Source organism: Lepisosteus platostomus, chromosome 5 (assembly GCF_059453375.1).
Source record: "Lepisosteus platostomus isolate fLepPlt1 chromosome 5, fLepPlt1.hap1, whole genome shotgun sequence".
NCBI lineage: Eukaryota > Metazoa > Chordata > Actinopteri > Semionotiformes > Lepisosteidae > Lepisosteus > Lepisosteus platostomus.
Genome location: NC_142615.1, coordinates 48,674,679 through 48,693,783, shown reverse-complemented (window position 1 = coordinate 48,693,783; position 19,105 = coordinate 48,674,679). Strand labels below are relative to the sequence as shown.

At 42.6% G+C, this 19,105-nt stretch overlaps 1 protein-coding gene and 1 pseudogene across 2 annotated transcripts in view; one reads left to right on the top strand and one right to left on the bottom strand.

Moving 5' to 3' along the window:
* LOC148668159 (uncharacterized) overlaps positions 1 to 19,105 on the bottom strand; it is a 204,585-nt gene that overhangs the window by 4,668 nt on the left and 180,812 nt on the right. The window lies entirely within an intron of this gene.
* Positions 381 to 17,325, top strand: LOC148668228 (scavenger receptor cysteine-rich type 1 protein M130-like; annotated as a pseudogene).

Here is a 19,105-nt window from a genome sequence, read left to right as displayed (position 1 = left end):
TTAGTTTAATATCTGATCTCTTCCTGCCCCTGCAGCACCTGCAGCCCTGCTGTCTGTATCTGTATCTGTGTTTCCTCCAGTGAGATACAGAGCTGCTCCTGTCTCTCCTCTCCTCTGCGCTGCTGGGAGTGTCTTCAGGGAGAGGAAACAGTGATGTGTCTCTGATATATATGGAGAAGACTGAAAGGGCCCTGTGTGATTGGCCATCCCACCTGTGTGAGAGGTTCCTGCTGTCAGTCTGAAAAGGCAGTGCTGTGTGTGATTGGCGGGGCGGGGGGCTGTGTTGTTACTGGGGGTCTGGGGTGCGGAGCAGCAGCTCAGTTGCCCTGTGGGCTCAGGGGTGAAGACAGGGGTCTCAGCTGCGCTCTGTCCTGATGACAATGGAGAGCTGCCTGTCCATCTTCTCTCTCGCTGTCCTGGTGCTCCACAGCTCAGCCAGTAAGTGACCAGTCTTCTCCTGTCCAGACAGACAGACAACAACTGGAATTAAATTAATTAGATTTTTGATGGAAATGGAGCAATAAGTGGGTTGAACAATTTTTGAATTTTTATTTAACATTCAGCTTTGTGGGTATTCATCAAAAATATTATAACCATATTTTATCTTGTTCTGTAAGTAAGGAAATATAATTAGTTGTGTCTAAATATAATTAGTTGCTTTTAATTTTTATTGGATTTTCTAAAAATATTCTTAAGATTTCTAAACATTATATAATAATAATGTTATAGATGGATAGAGCAGAAGCTGGCCATTATCACCCTCTATTGATAATTTGTGAAAACATGGAGTGTATAAAATCTTTAAAAAGTTATTTAACTTACTCGTTACTGTAATAATAAACTTTATATATAAGTGATAATTTGAGTGATATGCTGTGACATGTGAAAAAGTCTTCATTTACTCGAAAACAAAAAAAGTGTGAGCAATAAAAAATGTTTCTAGAATAATATCATATTATACAGGATGATTCAGAAATACCCTGGGTTGTTTATTGTTTTATTGTGTTCAATTCTGACTCCTCTGTATTGTCTTATTACAGACTGGTGCATTAATAGAGATACACGTGTTTTTAAATAGTGAATTATTATTGTGACTGATATTAAATTATTACAGACTGATGTATTAATAGATATACAGTAAATGTGTTATTACCACCTAAAGTGTTTATGCTAGAGAATTAAGACAGGAGTTTTAATGCTGCCATTACATCTTTGGTGTATTCAGACAGTCCAGGTTTCTATCGTTAGGCTGTGTGATATTCAGTTGCTGTGAAAACAAGTAGTTCCTCTAGGTGTTATAAGAATATGTGTTCCAATATGATAGGAAGTTATGAGTGTGAATTCTTCATTTTAAAGACTTACAATTACATTTTGAAAATGTAAAACATTTTCAGTCATAGGACAATTAGGTCTTGTATTTTTATAGTATTAAAATAAAACTGATATATGTATTACCTGGTTCATAAAGACCAGGTTTGCTTGTTTTCACATTGAAAAGGACAGGCTGATAAAAGTTACATTCTTTATTGCTTTATAAGTTATAAAATGAAAAATATTAACACAATTGTGGAAATTCTTAGTATTGTAGGTGTATAATTATTAACTGGGGTCTCATCAGAAACTGAGGTGTAACATTAATAATTTAACAACTACAAGACATTGTGGCATTACAGCAAGAATTAAAAAATGGTAGTTGTGTTTTGTGTTTATACAGGATTTGTCTATTATTTAACAGCTAAATAACTTATTTTGTGTTTTTAGGTTAGTTATCTAATGACAGGTTTTGTTTGTAAATTGTGAAGTTTTAATAAGAATGCTTTATTGTTTTTGACTACATTCGAAATCTGAAATTATTATCAAATGCAATTATATAAGTATGAGTTATACAAATTAAATATTTAATTACATGTTATCATACAAATGCAATATTTAAAAATTAATTCGTAATCACAGGACTCAAGTTTAGATTTTTGAGCAGTTGCTCAGGACAACATCATAATAAATGTATCTGTGCCTATATGTTAAACCTGTCTGGTATTTTTGAAAAATGTTGTTCTTTAATATAATTTAATCTGATGATCATGTGTTAAGTTTAGATGTTGGCAGGTAAAGGCTAGAAAATCATTGTCAACAATTCACATACAGACAATGGGAATATACACCTCACACACATTTCAGCACAACATGTGAAGTACCTGTCAGCCTCTGACCACTGTTGTGACCACAGGTCCACTAACACAGAAACACTGGTCCCAGGACTTGGAAGCCACAGAGTTAGTACAGTGTCCAGTATAGTGACCACAGTCTCCTGGAACCCAGGACCAGCCATCTGAGGTTCTACAGTCATTACAGCCACTGCCCGCCGTAGTGACCACAGCATGCAGAAGTGCTTTTCTGTTTAATTTAAAACTCAGCTTTATGGATATTCCTTAAAATTATAATTGATTTTATTCTGGTGCTATAAATAAGGAAAAATAATAAACAATTTGCAGTATTAACAAGAATTTCACCTCTACAATTAATCATAATATTAATTCAGCTTATATGTTTTTTAAATTATTTTCTATTAATGCTGTATTAATAGTTTTATATGCAGTTATACACTATTACACACAACACAGACTAAGGATAATGTTTTTTAAGTACTAACATATAATTATTATAACTATTAATATTGTAGATATTTAGCAACCTTATCACAAATGCTGTACAACTTGACAATCCCTTATCTATTACCACAATAATAAAATACAAAATTTTGGTTGTAATTTGGGTCATGTGCTAGGACTTGTGGAAATTTTCCCATTTGCAAAGAAAATGGAATATAAATGTTTTAACAATAATACAATGTCTTCAAAATATTTACCAGGGGTTGTTTATTTCATTGTGCTCAATTCTGCCCTCTCTAACAGGTATAATAACACACTAGTGTATTAACAGAGATCAGTGTGTTTTTAAACACTGTTGTATTGATCGGACTGATATTTTATTATACACACTGATGAATTAATATGTTTTATTAAAGTAATTAACTGATGTGTTATTAAACACTGGAGTATTTTTAGACTAATATTTTAACTGAGATAAGTGTGTTATTAAATACTAGAGTATTATTGAGACTCCAGTATTATTACTATTGACACATTTTGTATTTACTGTATTATTAAAGTAACATTAATAATAATAAGATTATAACATTATGGAAATGTTATTAAATATAGAGTATTTTGAGAGAAGGTGACAATTTTAGTGCAAAGAACTATTACAGACAGGTGATCAGAGATAAAAGTATATTTAAGGCACGTTTCCGATTAACAAATAATATTAGTAACTCGGGCCCTATTGCAGGTGAATGTGCTAATACAAATAAGAGTACTGAAGGTAAATGTATTAAAATATTTTTGATCCATGGTTATTTTTGAGAATGATAACAGTAGTTTTAGATACTATGGTAATTATATTACAGAAGGATCTAACATTGTAACATGATTGAGGACAAGACATATAGTTGTGTTTATTTGTTATAACAGTCACATTCAGGTGGTAGGTATTTGTATTGCAGTGTGTTGTAGTTTTCTGACCTGAATCCATACTGGGTGCTTTTAGACAACAGTGTCCAGTTTCAGTAACAACACAGGAGTCCTGAGGTAAATCTTGTAGTTTTTTCAACCTTAAACAAAAGTTTGGGATCTGTTCAGACTGGAGTCTATTATGTTGGAAGAAATGCGTATTTGACCCGGAAGTCCTTCATTTTGAAAAGATAAAGGTTTAATTCTTGTTCCATGTTTATTCTGCATTTGTCTGATACTTCACAGCTAAATTAATTGTTGTTTGTAAGTCTTAGATAACTAATGATAGGGATCATTTTTCTTACATCATGGAATTTTAAAAAAGAATGATTAATAAAAATAACCTGTGCACTGTGCTTTTAGAATATATTATTAAATGCAACTATAATTCAATCTGTGAATTATGGATTAAGATCTTGAAAGGTAAAAGCTAAAACACATTGTTCACAAATATATATCATGTTATCATAGTAAAAATCATATATGAATAAAAAGTAGTATTACAATGAATTGTAGTATATGATAGAAAAAAAATATTTCACACTCCAAACTGAAGGTGATTGAAAATGTAATCAAAAAGAACAAATCTAGTTACTGTAAATGTGCCCTGGACAGTAAGTATACACACTTCACGTACAGTCTGGGCTGGGACTGACTTGCGTCAGCAGCAACATTCCCTCGAGCACTCACCCTGTCATTCAGACTGGGTCAGGACGTCTTTCAATTAAACCTTCAGTCTTTCATTCAGGCTCCCAGTCACACTAATCACCTCTTTATTTGAAACTGTTCAGAACACCGAATCTCCATCATTAGAGCTAAACCTTGTGAAACTGTCACGATATTAGTTCCCCCTCTTTAAGGGTGCTCCAGCCCTTTTACTCAAGACTGTATTCTATGCACCTGCTCCCTATTCCCAGCCCACCTTAAAAGCCAGGCACTGACGCTCATCCGGGCTCTGCATCTGATTTCCATATCGTGCGAGTCCGGGACCTGGAAGCGCCTGGTCCCGTTAAGGTTTTAACCTCTGTTCCCGTTCCCCGTCCGCCGGTTCCGACCCGGCCTTCGTGGTTTTTAATCCTTCTTCTGATGGATCTCCTGGTTTTGGACTTACTCGTGTGTTTTGGATACTCTAAGGATTACACTTTTGGATTGTTCGCCTCGGCCACACCTCCCCCGTGCACCAGCGCACCTTGGACACGCCCCCTGTCTTCTGCCCCGTTTTCCTGCATGACGTTTCCCCAGTGTTTCCCCACTCCGTCGGACTGTGTCGTCCGCATAGGGTCCGGAAAGAACTGTTCGTTACAGAAACTAGCGATCGCATTCCTCTCATAGTCAAGTTTATCACTCGGTTATTTTAATTTCTCACTACTCCTGCTCTTCGATCCTGAAATATTTTCTCTGTTTTAATTTTTTCCCTTTTCTGCGCCGACTCTCTAGCCTCTCTTTTCTTTATTTTAGCTGGGAGATGGGCGTCCCTCTTTATGTTTTCTTTCTGCTCACCTTTTTAATTCAGCCCAACCTATTATCAGCAGCCTGCATTTGATCTGTTACTCCCTGATCAATAAATCTCTGAAAGTCCTGCACCTGGGTTTCAATTATATCTCCTGCTGCAGAACTGCTTTTCCATCTTTCTGCAGCATTACACTTCACATATTTCAGCACAACTTGTGAAGCACCCATCTATGAAAAATATTTTTATTGATTCTGTTTTGGATTTTATAACTTATTTTCAAAGTACAATGTTGAAGAGACTCATCAGTGTTTAAATCTCTTACCTGATACAGACATGTGGTCAGTGTGCACTGTGGGGCCTGAGACCCAGATACACCAGATACACCAAGCCTGGTTTCAGTGATTCAGCCTTCTGACACCACAACCACTGTCCATTGTACTGACCACAGCTTCCAGAAACCCAGAACACCATCATTACAGTCACTGTCCACTATACTGACCACAGCTTCCAGAAACACAGGAACACAGTCATTACACCCACTGTCCACTGTACTGACCACAGCTTCCAGAAACCCAGGAAAACATTTATTATAGCTACTGTCCACAGTGGAACAGCCCTCTGCAGTCACACAGTGATATGGACAGAGAGATATATAACAGGATCTGGACACAGGTGTGTGTAGGGAGAGGTAAGATGGCTGCTGGTGGACTTCCTGTCACTCCACTGTCTCTTGTTCCCCATGGGAGAGACTAGCAATCCCATCAAACAGGTAAAACAAAATAAAAATACCAGTTGTATTTCTAAAATGTCTTAATCTAAAAACATCCTGTAGACATGGTGATAGGGATTGTTTCTCTCTCTCTGCAGGCAGTGCTGATGTGAGGCTGGTGAATGGTGCCAGTCCCTGTGAGGGGACAGTGGAGGTGTATCATGGTGGAGAGTGGGGGACAGTAATTCACTATGGTTGGGATCTCAATGATGCTACAGTGGTGTGCAGACAGCTGGGCTGTGGATCTGCTGTTTCAGCACCAGGAAGAGCTCACTTCGGACCAGGGTCTGGATCAGTCCTGCTGGGTTGGGTTTCCTGCAGGGGGTCAGAGGCTGCGCTGAGGGACTGTGGAAAACATGGAGTGAAACATAATGGCTACTCTCATGCCTATGATGCTGGAGTGAGGTGTTCAGGTAAGAGACAGAGACTCTCTCCAGTCTCCAGCTTGAGGACAATGAAAACTCCTCCACTGATCTAGAGTCCATCATCATGATCAATTAAATTAAAATTAAATTAATTAAAATCTAGTATTGATAATATGATGATAATAATAATTCAAAGCAATATACGTTATAAACATAATATATTTAATTTGATTGGTGTGTCTTGTTTCTGTGTTTCCTCTGTTTATGCAGTCTCACTGAGCCTGTAGCTCATCCTCTGTCTCCAGGCACTTCAGTGTTGTTCAGTTTAAACAGGCAGGCTGTGCTCAGTGAGTCTGTATCTACTTCACTTTGTCTTTACTGTTTTAGCACTGGTGAAGTGACAATCTGCTGTGGTTCCACTGTGCTGTTGGGTGAAATGCCTTTTCATTTTCAGGTGTTTTAATGGTATTTTGGTGTCAGTGTCAGTGGATCTGGTCAGTTTCAGGTGTGTTTAAATGGTATGTTGGTGTCAGTGTCAGTGGATCTGGTCAGTTTCAGGTGTGTTTAAATGGTATGTTGGTGACAGTGTCAGTGGATCTGGTCAGTTTCAGGTGTATTTAAATGGTATGTTGGTGTCAGTGTCAGTGGATCTGGTCAGTTTCAGGTGTGTTTTAATGGTATGTCGGTGTCAGTGTCAGTGGATCTGGTCAGTCTCAGGTGTGTTTAAATGGTATGTCGGTCTCAGTGTCAGTGGATCTGGTCAGTCTCAGGTGTGTTTAAATGGTATGTTGGTGTCAGTGTCAGTGGATCTGGTCAGTTTCAGGTGTGTTTTAATGGTATGTTGGTGTCAGTGTCAGTGGATCTGGTCAGTTTCAGGTGTGTTTAAATGGTGTGTTGGTGTCGGTGTCAGTGGATCTGGTCAGTTTCAGGTGTGTTTTAATGGTATGTTGGTGTCAGTGTCAGTGGATATGGTCAGTCTCAGGTGTGTTTTAATGGTATGTTGGTGTCAGTGTCAGTGGATCTGGTCAGTCTCAGGTGTGTTTTAATGGTATGTTGGTGTCAGTGTCAGTGGATCTGGTCAGTTTCAGGTGTATTTAAATGGTGTGTTGGTGTCAGTGTCAGTGGATCTGGTCAGTCTCAGGTGTGTTTTAATGGTATGTTGGTGTCAGTGTCAGTGGATCTGGTCAGTCTCAGGTGTGTTTTAATGGTATGTTGGTGTCAGTGTCAGTGGATCTGGTCAGTTTCAGGTGTATTTAAATGGTATGTTGGTGTCAGTGTCAGTGGATCTGGTCAGTTTCAGGTGTGTTTTAATGGTATGTTGGTGTCAGTGTCAGTGGATCTGGTCAGTCTCAGGTGTGTTTAAATGGTATGTTGGTGTCAGTGTCAGTGGATCTGGACAGTCTCAGGTGTGTTTAAATGGTATGTTGGTGTCAGTGTCAGTGGATCTGGACAGTCTCAGGTGTGTTTTAATGGTATGTTGGTGTCAGTGTCAGTGGATCTGGTCAGTCTCAGGTGTGTTTTAATGGTATGTTGGTGTCAGTGTCAGTGGATCTGGACAGTCTCAGGTGTCTTTTAATGGTCTTGTGGGGCTCAGTGCTGTAGTGGAGTTCAGCTGCACTACCAGCTGTCCAAAAGGCTGATCCTTGGTGGTGGAGTGACTGTCGGTCTGATTCTGATGAGCCCAGAATTTAAGAATTCAAGAAACCAATGCAGCTTTGGATATAAATAGAGAAGAAACAGTTCTGTTGGCTCATTTATGTAAATTAATGATTTCAGGTTTGATATTTCAGACTAGACCTCTAACATCTAAACTGCTCTGCCATATTTTGACTTCTTTAAGGCACTGGTGGTCATGTATTTTCTTGTGATGCACTGTAGCCTGTTACGATCCCTGCCTCCCGGCAGCGGAGGAGGCAGAAGAAGGCGTAGCCTGACTTCATCAGTCTACCTATCAGTTTACTTATTCACCACCACACCCCCGTCTCATCCTGTACTTAAACACCTGTCTGTTCCTACCTCCTGGCTCAGTATTGGTTTTCCTTTCGAGCTTCCTAGTTGCGCTACTCCTTCTTCTGCTTTGTGTCTTTCTTGGTTTTCGGATTACGCTTTTTCCCCCTTTGACGACGGTTTTTCGGATCACGGCTTGGGTTCGGTACTCACTCTCTTTTTTGAATCTTTGGCTTCCCCTGGACTCCCGGATTGCTCTATTGTCTATGGTTTCAGATCACGGTTTGGCTTTGCCAACTCGTTCCCTGTTTGGATCTCTGGGTTCCCCTGGACTCTCGGCTCGTTTCTTCGACTACGGCTTTCTTCGGATCACGGCTAGGCTTTATCAGCTCCTCCAAGTGGGCTCATTCACTGGTTTCGGTTTCTCTTACGGAATCCCTAACATAGCCAGGAGCTGACTGCTAGACCCAGCTGTGTGTGCGTGGAGCTGAACTCCATGAGAGTGTGTCATTCTCTGAGATCTGCTTTCATGTGGAGAAGCACAACCCTGGATGTGTCCAGAGTGTCTGTCAGTGCCCAGGTCAGACAGTCCTGCTCCAGCAGTGCCAGGCTGTGACAGTCCTGGTCTTGTCCAGAGTGTCTGTTTTTGTAGAAGTAAAGGCAATTTATTTCAAGTTCCAGATCAGACAGATGTCCCAGCAATGCCAGTCTGTGACAACTCACAGTGCCTGTCTGTGGTCTTGTCCAGAGTGTGTGTCAGTGCCCAGGTCAAACAGTCCTGCTCCAGCAGTGCCAGGCTGTGACAGTCCTGGTCTTGTCCAGAGTGTCTGTCAGTGCCCAGGTCAGACAGTCCTGCTCCAGCAGTGCCAGGCTGTGACAGTCCTGGTCTTGTCCAGAGTGTCTGTCAGTGCCCAGGTCAGACAGTCCTGCTCCAGCAGTGCCAGGCTGTGACAGTCCTGGTCTTGTCCAGAGTGTCTGTCTTTGTAGAAGTAAAGGCAATTTATTTCAAGTTCCAGATCAGACAGATGTCCCAGCAATGCCAGTCTGTGACAACTCACAGTGCCTGTCTGTGGTCTTATCCAGAGTGTGTGCCAGTGCCCAGGTCAGACAGTCCTGCCCCAGTAGTGCCAGGTTGTGACAGTCCTGTTCACAGTTTTTGTCAGGGGGCAGGTCAGGCAGTCCAGCTGCAACAGTAGCTGGACTGGGTGTGATAGGCTTGGTTTTCTATAACCTCTGCACCACTTTGGACGTGACGTCTAAAACAACTTTATTTTTTATGTAAGTGTTCATTTCTGCTTTATATTGAAGGACATTGTTTAGTTCCCAGGTTTTCTCCTGGTTTATCAGGAAGCTTTGGGGTAGAATGTGTTCTTCATCTTGGTTCAGGGTCTCAGATATCTGCAGGTCAATTACTTGTGTTTCACAACCAAATTCCCACTTTGAAGCCCAGAGTTCTAGGATTTCAGCTCCTATGACACAGTGGGGTGTCCAGAGGGTCTGGTCATTTTACTTATTTTTCATTGATCTCTCAGTGTTTCTATGACAGTGACTTGATCTGCAGTGAATGTGTGCTTGATAATTTACAGCTTAATTTTTGGCTGAGAAATTTCCCAAAATTCCAAAACAGTGCATAGTTTTAGTATTCTTTAGAATTCCTCAATATTTTGTTAAAATAATGAATACTCACTCTCTATTCCTGCTCTCTCTTCCTATCTTTTCTTATATTCAAGCATATCGAGTGGTCAGGGACAGTGATCTCTGTTATTGTTCTGAAATTCCAGCTCATCGAGGGGTCAGAGTGGTTGGAGGCAGTGATCTCTGCTCTGGGAGACTGGAAGTGCAGCACGGAGAGACCTGGGGCTGTGTGTGACTCTGACTTTGACTGGCAGGACGCAGAAGTTGTCTGTCGAGAGCTGGACTGTGGGGTTCCCTCACAGGTGCTGAAGGGGGCTCATTTCGGGAAGGGGGAGGGACAGGTCTGGACAGAGGAGTTTCAGTGCCGGGGAAGTGAATCGCACCTGTCCTTCTGTCCAAAGTCCTCCACAAAGACACAGAGCTGCACCCATGAGAACGATGTGGGACTGGAGTGTTTTGGTAAGAGGGGGATAATTCATTTCATTTTGTTTTTAATGGAGCTCAAAACTGAAGCTTAGAAGAGAAACAAATAAGTGTTGCTATAGCTCTGATTCAATACTGGGGATTGGTGTTTAACCATGAAAACTCAATACGATGATCTTCTGATCAACAGTAACTTAATTAAACCATAAATTACCAGCCTTGCTGATGAAGAAAGTATTTCAGATTGAATTGGATCGAACAGTAACACGTTAGTGAGATACTTATATGACAGTAATTTAAAGCTCAGTATTGTAAGGATACTTGAAGGGTTATTGCTGGTTGTTGTGTTGTGAAGCTGTCTCTCTGCTCTCTCCCCTGTCCTGTGTGCAGGATACACAGGGTTCAGGCTGGTGAATGGCTCTGACTCCTGCTCTGGCCGAGTGGAGTTACAGTGGCTCTTCAGGGACTGGGGGACAGTGTGTGACCTGTACTGGGACCTGAGAGATGCCAGTGTTCTCTGCCAGCAGCTGGGCTGCGTGGAGGCTGTAGCAGCACCAGGACAGGCCTGGTTTGGACAGGGCAGTGGACCAGTAAGGGCTGATGTGTTTGAGTGCCGGGGCAATGAGAGCCGTCTCTCACACTGTGCTGTCTCTACATGGGAAAGAGCAGTGTGCTCTCATGGACAGGACGCAGGTGTCATCTGCTCTGGTGAGAATTATGTTTAAAAATCATGTGCTTACACACAGCAGCACACTGTCTTCATGATTTACTGAATACCTGCTCTGTTACACGCTGCCAGTAAAAATATATTCCTTAAAGCATGTGAGCGTATTTGAATCATATCATATATAACTCAAATATTAACTAAAGGGGTAATCATTTTCATTGTCATTTTTTTTCAGATGATTAGGTACAACAATTCACTGTGGACATAAATCTGTTTTACATTTATATTGAGATCACTGTCCTAAAAATGAAAGAAAGTATTGGATCTCAGTATCCCGTAATTAACACCTGAACTGTTTAATTAGTTTAATTAATGGAGCCCTATTTAACAGGAGGCTGAAAAAAAAGTGAGTCTCAGAAAGTCAATAATTACAGATGTTATGTACAGTTGAGCCCCACACACAGCTGACCCTGCACTGGTGAAACATCACTCCTGTGGCCAGAAATGAGCTCCTTTCTTCTGTTTTACAGACTCAAATATGACCAGAGTCTTTCGGAGACACAGGCCACACACTCACAGCCCACTCAGTATTGATGGAACGGAAGTGGAAACAGTCACCAGCTTTAGGTTTTTGGGAATTCACATCTCTAAAGATCTAACCTGGACTGTGAACACTGACTCTATCATGAAGAAGGCTCAGCAGCGCCTTTATTTCTTAAGGTGCCTCAAGCGATGGGGGATGCCAATACATGTGTTGGTGAACTTCTACCGCTGCACTATCGAGAGCGTCCTCACCAACGGGATCACCGTGTGGTATGGCAACACCTCTTCGCGAGAAAGAAAGGCACTGCAGAGAATGGTCAATATGGCCCAGAAGATCATTGGCTGCGGTCTCACCGAGATTAAACAGCTCTACGAGGACCGCTGCCGTGGTAGAATTCTGGCCATCACAGAGGACAGTCACCACCCCGGGCATGAGCTCTTCACCCCACTGCCCTCAGGCAAGAGATATAAGAGCATACGGACACTTACCACTAGATTCTTCAATAGCTTCTATCCACAAGCAGTGAGACTGGCGAACACATTTAGCCATCCCCCTCGGACCACACCCACACCATCACCATCTACCTCATTGTAATTTATTTATTGTACGTCTCCAGTCATTGTTTACATGTCTGTATTGTTTACATTCAAACTGCCTGCATGTTTACTTGCACATTGTCTATTGTTTGCACATTGTCTTGATGCACTGTTTGCACTTTGTTTTGTTTTTACACTTGTTTTACAATCGAGAGACTTTCTGTAAGTAAGAATTCCATTGTACCAGTACCGGTTACATATGGCAATAAAGTTCAAGTTCAAGTTCAGAGATACACCTGGAGCAGGTAAAGAGAGATTGAAGACTGTCTTAATCACATCAGTGCTGTTTTAATTCTAGTTTCATTTCTGGTGCTAAACTGCACCTCTCACACACGGTTCACAGTCTGTTTTCTCTCTCTCTGTTTGTTTCACAGGTTTCCCTTCTTCAGCTGTTCCCTTTTCCAAAACACCAGGTATGAATTATCCCCTGTTCTGTATCTCCAGGGCTCTCAGTGTGTGTTGATGTCTCTGTTGCTCAGTGGAATCCCAGATCAGTCAGTGAGGCAACAGCTGTGTGTGTGCAGTTTTTTCTGTGTGTCACAAACACACTAGGGTCTTTCGGATCTACAGCAAACGCATCTATCTGAATACTGCAATTTGTCACCGGTGGAGCTATTGTCTCTGTGCCCAGCAGTGGGTCAGAAAAGTAACTTACCTGGTATACTGCTTATGAACAATCTGTTACAATAAGTATATATTAAATTAATCAAAAGTCAAGAAACATTGTACTTGAACTGTATCTGCTGTGCCTAGTTGACCGAGATAATCTTCAACATGTAACAGCAGGTCATGGTGATCTCTTAGTACTGCACTGACCTCTGACCCCTAACCTCTAATTCTCTGCTCCTAGATCAGCTGTCCCTCAGGCTGGTTGGTGCAGGAGGTGACTGTGCTGGGAGGCTGGAGGTTTATCACAGTGGCTCCTGGGGGACAGTCTGTGATGACTCCTGGGACCTGGCAGACTCTCAGGTGGTGTGCAGGCAGCTCCAGTGTGGGACGGTCCTCAGTGCCCCAGTGCCGGCCTCCTTCAGCCAGGGAACTGGACCCATCTGGCTGGACGAGGTGGGCTGTCTGGGGAATGAGTCGTCCCTGGGGGAGTGTCCCTCAGCATGGTGGGGACACCATGACTGTGGACACAAGGAGGATGTGAGAATCCTGTGTTCAGGTAGGGGAGATAATTAAAATTACAATGATTCATATTCTTTAATCCCACATTGTGGATAAGGCTTTCATTTAGAGTACCTATATGTGTTTGACTTGTGAGGATGTGAGAATATTGTGTTCAGTAAGTTAACCAAATAAAATAATCCACATACTGGAATTCCACATTGTGGATATGGTTTGCATCTGGAGTGCTTAAATACATCTTGTTGAGGAAAAGACTGAGCTGGATGCAGAATTAATTTTAAAATAAATATTTATATTGATGAGTTCAGGTGGGTAGCTGCGTCAGCATGCGTAGACTGCAAAGGAACAAGTAATAGGTTTATTCCATGCTGAAAAAAAGAAGAGAGAAAACACAACGTTTCGGCGGTGGAGCCTTCTTCAGGTGTTTATATTGATGATACAGCTGGGAATGCACATATTCACATCCCAGCGAAAATAAATAAAGAGAGAAAGAAACTCTGGCACTCAAGATAAATTCCCCTCCACTAGTGAATGGAGATATTCATCTCAGTCCTCCAGTAAACTCTTGGGTCCAAACTTTAAACTTCTCACATCAATAAGACCTGTTGTCTGTTTGGGTGTATTTGTCTTGGCCATTATATTTCATGATTTTCTGCCTCAAATGTTTCATTTTGATTTGTTCCAAGAATCTTCCTGTCAGATCCTGATGAACCACTTGGTGTAAATGTCACCCTGAGCCACGTTTTCTCCACTCACAGCGCTGCACCGCTCACCTTGAACCATGCGTTCTACTTTCATACTCAGTCTCTTAGTTGTGCTGCTGCTGAATAGCCAAGCTGATCAGAATGACGTTTTGGATCAGAACCTGATCATGTAATGGGATTTTAAAGCTCTGTGTGATGCACTGTCCAGATTCTGAATGACCAGAACCACACAGTCCTGCCCGTCACCTTCATGTCAACTGTGTTATTGTACAGCTGTCATTGTTTCATTACATGTTCATTTCATTTCATTGCTAGTTGTTTCTTACCAGTTCAGAATGAAACATTGGGCTGTCTTGTCAGGGTTTGTTTCCTTTGACTTTCCCTGCTGTCTTGACAGATCACACTCTCCTGAGACTGTCTGCAGGCTGTTCAGGACAGGCAGAGGTTTACTACAATGGCACCTGGGGCAGTGTGTGTCAGAACGGCATGACTGACTCCACAGCTGCAGTGATCTGTAAACAGCTGGGCTGTGGAGACAAGGGAACCATCAGAGAGACAAACTCCAGGCTGAGCACTGATCCCAGATGGCTGGACTTTGTCTCCTGTCGCAAACATGACTCCACCCTGTGGCAGTGTCCCTCCTCCCCTTGGGGTCAGAATGAGTGTGAAGACAGGGAAGTAGCTGAGATCACCTGCTCAGGTAGAAAGTGAAGAGTGATGCTATCTTCCTCTTGAGCACCTCTGCAGTGATTGTCTGGTCATGAGCATTCTCGACATGTCTATATCTTGAGAAGCTCAGCAGATTAGTGTTTTGCCATGTTCAGAACAGAATAAGAGCTTTCAACTAAATTATTATCAATGTATATCCAAACGTATAAAAATGAAATCAATGTCATTGTTCTTCATTTTATAATAATAATGTTTTTATATGATTATTAATCTTTGAAGGTTCTAGAAAAGAAGCTGACAGAAGCACTCCAGCCCCTCAGGAACAGCAACCTCAGCTGTACTGCCCAGGTGAGTTCAGTGTGTAAAACAGTCAGAGACACTGCAGCCCTGAGGTGAGGAACAGTAACCATACAGCTCTCTTCTAGAGCCACTCAATACCTCACTAACCTCTACTACAGTCACTGAGCTGAAGACACTCAGTAACCTTTCTGTTGTCTTTCAGTCCCACTGGCTCTGCGCCTGGCAGGAGACACTAACTGCTCTGGCCGGGTGGAGCTGCGGTATGAGGGCTCCTGGGGGACAGTCTGTGACGACTCCTGGGACCTGCAGGATGCCCAGGTGGTCTGCAGACAGCTGGGCTGTGGGGATGCAGTGAGTGCAGCAATAGAGGCCTCATTCGGACCAGGGAGTGGCACCATCTGGCTGGACGAAGTGAACTGCACAGGCAGTGAGCTTCACCTGTGGGACTGCTGTCACTCTGGACTGAATCAGAGTGACTGTCGACACAAGGAGGATGCAGGGGTTACCTGTACAGGTGAGGAGAGTCTTAGAACTGTAGATGAACAAAGTAGCAGATCGATGGAGAATATACACTGTTACACATATTTTATCACTGCTTAATATCTAACTGAACCAGCTAAGATCATCAGTCACAAGATTGGGATGTTTTGTAGCCCTGTGTATGTGAACACTAGTCTTTAATTCGAACAAGACACCTTTCATCCTGCAATCCTACATTTGACCTCAAGGAACAAATGTAAAGTTTTTTTATTAAGACCACTGTGGATTCAACCTGCTGTAAAACCAAAGTCAATATATTGACAGTTCGCAAAGGAACAAGTAATAGGTTTATTCCATGCTGAAAAAAAGAAGAAAGAGAACACAATGTTTCGGCCGTGGAGCCTTCTTCAGGTGTGAGAGAGACAGGGCAGTAGGCAAAGGTAAAGTAGCGGGAGAACAAAGGTTGGGAGGGAGGAGGAGTGAGAGGCGGGAGCAGGGGACAGAAAGAGAGGCCAATCAAGAGGTGTGAGGTCAGAATGGGTGCAGAGAGGTGTGAAATGAAACTTCCAATGAATGGAGAAAATTTAAAAGAACAGTAGTCTGTCGTTAAGGGAAGGGGGAAGGTGTGATCCTAGCTGCAGGATAATTTTAGTTTCGGTGGTCTTTCTGATGTATGAGTTCGGAAAACTGTCTTTGAGAACACTGACGGAGAGATTAGAGTGGTCGTGGCCGTCAGAGGTGAAATGAGAAACAATGGGCTTGGAGAGATCTTTAATCTTCACAGCCCTGACGTGTTCTCTGAAGCGGTCTCCGAGTCTCCTTCCTGTTTCTCCAATGTGGATGGATGGGCATTTACTGCAAGAGATACATTAAATGAGGTTGCTGGAGGTACAAGATGCTGTCTGGGTGATCCGGAATTGTCCTGAGGGGCCGTGAATGAGTGTGGTGGTGGCTGTGTATTTGCAGGTGATACAGCGAGCTCTGTTGCAAGGGAAAGTGCCTGGTGTGGATGGTTGTTGAGGGCGGTCAGGGGAGCTGTGAACAAGGAGGTTATGCAGATTAGGTGGTCGGCTATATGCGATGATAGGGCGATCAGAAAAGAGGGCCCCAATGGAGGGATCATCCTGTAGGATGGAAAAGTTGTGGTTAATGGTCCTGGGGATAGGAAGTGTGTTAGGGTGGTAAGGAAGCACCAAAGGAATGCGGTTGTTACGGCGGGAGTTCCTGATCGGGTTGATGGTCCGGGGGGTGTTTTTGGCTCGGGCAAGGGCCCTGTCAATCACACTGCTGGGGTATCCTATGTTGATGAAAAATGAGTACATTTCGAGGACTTGGTTCTCGAAGACGATGTCGTCGCTGCATAATCGTCGTAACCTAAAGAACTGTGAAAAAAAAAAGTTAACTGTGAAAAAGTTTTTAGTGTGGTTGGGGTGAAATGAGCTGTACAGGAGGTAGCTGTGTGAATCCGTGGGTTTGTAATAAACTGAAGTGGACAGTCGGGGGTAGATGATAGACAAGTGGATGTCTAGAAACGGAAGAGTGGTGGAAGATATGTTAACTGTATATTTGAGGGATGGGTGGAACTTGGTGAAATGGTGCAGGAAGAACTCAAGCTGATCGTTGGAGCATGTGGCGGCACCGACGCAGTCATCAATATATGGTTTGTAGAGTTCAGGGACATAGCCAATGTAGGAAGCGAAGAAGAGTACATATTGACAGTTCTGATGGGTTAGATTGGGAATCCTTAACTATTCTTCATTGATCTTGGGTTCACCCTGAAGCCATGATAGCCCCATATGGGAACAGGAGGAGAACAGGATATGTGTTGAAGTGTATATGAGCCCAAGAGTACCTCTCCTGATCCCTGTTCATCCATTATCTCCCCCTCTCTCAGGCAGAACCAGGACAACACCCCAGACACAGCCACTGGGAGGTCTATCTGCCTCGCCCCTGGTCCTCCTGCTGCTGGGGGCTCTGCTCTTCGTGGTGCTGGCCCTGTTAGTGGGGCAGCTGATCCAGAACAGGAAGCTGAGGAAAGGTAGGGAGGGAACTCTCCATCCACATAGTGACCTCTAGTGGTCATTTCTGTCACTCACATGGAACTGATAATTAACTTGAGGATTAAAGCTGCTTTAACATCACAATTGCCAAGCTGAACCTGTCTAATTTAAAGGTTTGTTGGATGTGAACAACTTTAATAGGGAAATACAGCTGAAGTTTAAGAAAGATTATCAACAACTTAGGATGGAGATATGAGGAAATTTGCAGATCCAGAAGCATAACATTTATGTGCTCAAATGTCCAAAGAAGGTTTAGTAGTCAATGTTTGATCTTGAACTCTGCTCCCTGCATGTTAACCCTGAGTGTCTCTTTCCTCATACAGCCCTATCTAAGGGAGCACTCACCCCCTATCATGATGCCGTCTACGAGGAAATAGAGTACAAACTGGCCAGAGAGGGAACCTACAGTGCCCCCAGGAGAGGTGAGTGGAGAGAGTCTTCAGGTATGATTGATCTCTAACCTATGAGGAAAATCTGAGGACTTACACTTGTAGAAAATCTCACTCAACTGGTTTCTGACAAAAATAGTATTTTTTAGTCTTAAACCTGTAGTGTTTTTTCTCAACTGGTGTCAAACTAAGTGAAGAAAATCAACACAGCATGAATCTGGATCTGCCTTATAAACACAAACTCACACCCTGGCTTCTCTTCCAGTAGAGGACAGTGAGGCTGCTGTCTGACTGCAGGTAATACTGATCTGTTCACAGGGAGATTCCTCTCTGATGAGCTGCCCTCTGGATATGATGATGTGGAGGACAGTGAGGGAGACCCAGTACCAGGTAAGGGAAATGGAGTCAGGGTGCTCAGTGTGGGAGTGGGAGGTCTTCAGTCCAGTACTCACTCTCACCTCAAACCAGGATGCTATTTAGAGAACTTATGTAGAAAATCCTGAATTATATAAATATAACCACATGTGTTTGATACCTTATAAAGCCAGCTCTTCAGTGTTGCCTCACACTAGCCTTATCTCAGCAAATCATAGATGCTGAGCAAAACTAGACCTGGTCAATACTGGGGTGGTAAACAGGGTGCTGCTCTAATTGGTTTTGATAGAAAAGGAGACTGGGGAACAGCATGCTGTAAAAACTGCCTTTCAGATCAGATTAATCAGCAATCCTAGAGTTTTGGCTTAACTATACACCACAAAACATTTAAAATCACACTTTACAGTAACTTTGCAGCTCTATGGTCAAAGTAAGTCTGAGTCCAGAAGTGTAAATTCTCTGTCTCTCTGTGTGGTTCAGGAGACTCGATACCCTCTCTGAAAGAAGAGATCCCAGAGTACTATGATGATGCAGTAACTGTACCTCAAACCCCAGATACTTTGTCAGGTGGGTTACTTCAGTCCAGTCAAATGGGGAAACTCTGCACCAATCTCAGTGAGTCTGACTCTCTCTTTGATCTCAGCCACTGAATATGGAGTCTGTGTTATTCTGCACCTGTCTCATGAATCTGACTCTCTCTCTCTATCTCTCTCTCTCTCTGTGATCTCAGCCCTGCACACGCAGTCTGGGTCACTGTGCTGCCAGTGTCCAGCTCCTCTTCAGTTGCTCAGAGTGTCCACATCACCACTCTCTCCAAATACAACCAACCTTTCTCTCCCCTGCTGTCCTTCAACATCTTATTTTAAAATTTAGGAATTGTTTTAAATATATCACTGAAGTGAACAGGATTAGAAATCAGGTTCCCTGATCTCCTGTACTTGTCTGGAGTTTTAGTTCCTTTGTGATATTCAGTTAATCAGTGTGTTCTGAGGAGCTCCAGCAGTCCGGTGCTCTAGATGACTCAGTGCTCTG